At 47.7% G+C, this 3,777-nt stretch overlaps 1 protein-coding gene across 5 annotated transcripts in view; it reads left to right on the forward strand.

The window, feature by feature from the left end:
- The window catches only part of PIDD1 (p53-induced death domain protein 1), a 32,625-nt gene that overhangs the window by 19,011 nt on the left and 9,837 nt on the right, over positions 1-3,777 (forward strand). For all 5 annotated transcript variants that reach the window (XM_035895277.1, XM_035895272.1, XM_009639684.2 and 2 more), the window contains one exon: positions 230-349. The gene's annotated coding sequence lies outside the window, so the exon portion shown is untranslated. The remainder of the gene's footprint in view (positions 1-229; positions 350-3,777) is intronic.

A 3,777-nucleotide genomic window follows, 5' to 3' on the forward strand; every position in this document is an offset into this window, starting at 1 on the left:
TGGCTTTTCCTGGTGCCTATTAGACACTGTACGGTGTCCTACTGATGATCTGGCAGATTTTGTGGGGTTTACTGTGCACAATCCAAGAAAAGCCTCCTTACAAAAAAAAAATGAAAAATGAAGGGAGAAATTGTTCAGGAATGGGAACATTTTTTCTCCTCCTTTTTTGACTGTAACATCTATATCTCTTTAATTCTCATAAACCCTTTTCTACTTCATAAACTTGCAGATCCCCAACAGAATGACCACGTGGCCCTTGGAGGTGAACAATGTGTTTCTCACTTACCACCCTGCACTTCCAGGTTCTGCTAACCACAACAGTCCTCCAGCTGCCAGGAGACAGATTCAGGTAAGATGCTTCCAGCTCCTGCAAAGATTAATAAAAAAATTGTTGCAAAATGAAAGCCCAGGCAAAGCTCAAATCAGTTTATTAATTCTATAAAAAACACAAGGCAAAGCCTGGCTATATGCTGCAGGGGGTTAAGCTGTTTACACAGTCCCAACAGCAAAATGCCGAATACTTCCCAGTAGAAGACCTGAAGGAAATGTGAAGGTAGGAGGGAGCCTGCAGGGGCTGTGTTCAGTTTGTTTACTGTGACCAGACAGCAATACTGTAACATTCAGCAGATCCATAGGATTGCTCTGATAAGGGAAAGGAGATACCTGTGGTGCGTTGAGGACTGGATGGTTCAGCCATGAACCTACTGAGCTTGATACAAAACTGAGGGAGTGTTAGAGGATAATTGATATTGCCAATTGATAACATTTCCTGCTGTTTGGTACCCTACAGTGTCCATACTTGACAGTGTCATGCTGCTGTTGCTTTTAAAAGGAAAGGAAATCTGATGGTCCTTAAATTCACTGTATTCCCCCAAAATGAGGATCACAGCATGTTTTCAGAGTAGCTTTCACTGGGAAAGGTGTGGGGCTGGTTTTCAGACACTGGTGCATCAGAGCCCCAAGCCCAGGGCTGCCTCGAAATGAGCCTACTATGCTTAACAGTTGTATGTTGTTAAAATGAAGAAAACAGCGTTCACTACGATTAAGCATGTGTCTGTTTCCTGAACTCCACAGAAATAAACTGTATGTTCTTAAAGCACTATTTTTCTGGAAATCTGTGTGGCTTGAAAATCCACAGGGAGAGTTTGGTGCTTGTTCCAGTTCTCAGCTACCTTGAAGGGACTCAGTGACTGGGAAATGTAGAAACCAGGTAGGCACCATGACGATGGAAAATTTAGCCTCTCCCCTTTCTGCCTTGCAGTAGGTCTGTAGGTAGAACCCATGCAGAAGGTTGCTTTGGGAGGCTGGGACTAAGATCCTTCCTCTTGGTTTGCTCATGGAACACCAGTGCAGTTCTTGTCTTTTCCAGACAGGAGATAGTGGAACTGGAAAATGTGCAAGAGGCAGGAAGGATGCTCAGAGATGAGTACCACAGAGTATTGTTAGTTCTTTTTACAGCGGAGTATTACATCTCCTGGGAAAGGATGAAGACTGTGAATAGATGGTTGCCATCCACAGTTTCTCAACCAGGTGGCACCAAATGAAATAATCCAACATCACCTCCAATTAAGCAAAAAGAGGTACTTTTTCCCCACTGTGCATGGTTCTAATGCTGACTAACTGCTGTGAGATGTTTGAGGGCAAAATATAAATGCTGTGTTCAGAAAGTAATTGGTTAAATTAGTGGGAAAAAGATCCTCTGAAAAGCAAATGAATATGGAAAGGTGAATGCCTTCCCACATGGAAGGAGTGAGAGACTAGGGCTGCCTTTCTCAGGCAGGAGATAAGACTGCAGCAACAGAGTATGTGGAGAAACAAAACAGGCAGAGGAGGCAGATCAGACATCTATACATGAGCTTGCAAGTCTTACTTCTGCTGAAACTGAAACTGCCCTGTGGATAAGGGGAGACCATGCTTGTGTGGGTCGGAGGCGGCTGTCGTGTGGACTCCTCCTCAGAGCCATGTGGCTGAGCTTCGCTCCTGGATTGAGAATTTCAGTGGTGACCCATAACGAACGAGGCAGAACTGCCCAAAGGGAGAGATGGGATTTCCACCCTGGACATGTTAAGCTCGAAAACGTCCACTCTGCCTTGTTTTCACTGTGTCTCAGCAGAGAGCTGCAGCTGGAGGTATCTCTGGGCATCTCCTGGCTGGGCACAGAGTCTCACTCACTGGGTCACTGCTACTGTGCCCTGAGTCACCAGGTGGAGCCACATCTTGGGTCACGCCCTGTGTGGCCATCAGATGCTGGGTCACAGGAGGCCACCAGGGAATATAGGTTCGTCAGGTGGGATACAAGGGACAGCCTCACACATCACAGAGAAGTTGGGCAGGTCTAGTTTAGCTAAGGGGACATGAGATCTTGAAGGATGCTGTCTGCAGGCGTTTAGTGAATGACTTGGGAAAGCAGCAAGCTAATATTCCTCATCTTTTAGTTGCTCAAGCTGCTGCAAGTTTCCAGGCTTTCACCATCCTGTCAGCCCTCTGCTCGAATCAGCAAGGGTAAACCTTGGTATTCCTAATAAAAACACAAATAGCTTGAGAAATTTTTGAGTTTTCTTCCTTCCTAATGCAGAAAACCTTTTTTTCCTGATAAAAAAGGTACCAGGGTGCTGCAGGTTCACCCATGGGATGGTTCCAAGGCAGCACTAAGAGCTCAAAGCTTTGTGTATGAACAGGAGGTGGCAATACACAGAGATCTGAGTAATCCCAGGTGTATCCCAGCCATGCTGGCTCTGCCAGGTCTCTGCCATGGGCCAGACCTGGTCTTCTGGAGTTGTTTAGCATCGCCAGGTTTAGAAACAGCAAATCTGTGTGTCCAATAGAGAGTGGGGCTCATGCAGGGGGTGGCTGCAGCCCCTATGGGAGATGCCCATCTCTCCCCACCTTGTGAAGAAGGGACCTGGCTGACGAACCTGGGTGGTTAGGCTTCTAATTATGCTTTGTTGGGCTGATGAAGAGAAGCTTTAGATTGCAGTGAGAAATAGGACAGGAGAGCTGGCTGAGGGAGGTGGTAACAGGATCGCTGGGGGAGGACGTGAGCTGAGGTATGAATCTTCTTCAGCCCAGTCCTCAGAGGATTTCACTCCCTCTGGAAGCAGCAATGGCTCAGGACAAATGTTTTCAGTTTTCTTCCCTCCAGGTTGGAGGAAAAGGAAATCCTTGTGATTCTTAGCTCCTCCCCAAGGCCAGAGCTCATAACAAGCACAGGTTGTGATGCTGGTTGTAGCTGCTCCCTCCCAAGACTGCAGGTTACTGGCTCCGGGGGCCTGGCACATCCTTCATGCGCTGCAGGAGCATCAGGCTGAGTGACAATCCTGGCAAGGCTTTCATCCTGGTGCACTGAGAGGAGCAAGAGAACATAGTGTCTCCCCCTCACAAATCCCTTACTACAGATGATTTGGTCACAGCTTGGGCAGGGAAAGAAGATCCTGCTGCTTAAACAGGCTATTTTGTGACAACCACTGTGCATCAACGATGGCTGGAGGGCAGAGGCAGTCACAAATGAATCCATCAGCTTTTTGGGGTCCCAAAATAACATGGCCCTGAAGGAGCAGGCAGCAGCTCTTGGCAAGGCAGCGAGCCTGGGAAGCCGTGACTCTCCCTGTGGGTCAGGCCGTTTCATTTTCACCTACGTCAGGATGGCAGTGTCCTCCTGGCAGCATGGAGCCATCTCACCTTTCTGCCCCTTGAGAAACAGCAAAGTGGGTTAATGTGGCCACAGATTTCCCTTAGTTGTTTGCTGGTGCTGGAAGGCAAGCAGGATGAACGGCAAGG

The sequence above is a fragment of the Egretta garzetta genome, unplaced genomic scaffold (assembly GCF_000687185.1).
Source record: "Egretta garzetta isolate BGI_Z169 unplaced genomic scaffold, ASM68718v1 scaffold650, whole genome shotgun sequence".
In the NCBI taxonomy this organism is placed as follows: Eukaryota; Metazoa; Chordata; class Aves; order Pelecaniformes; family Ardeidae; genus Egretta; species Egretta garzetta.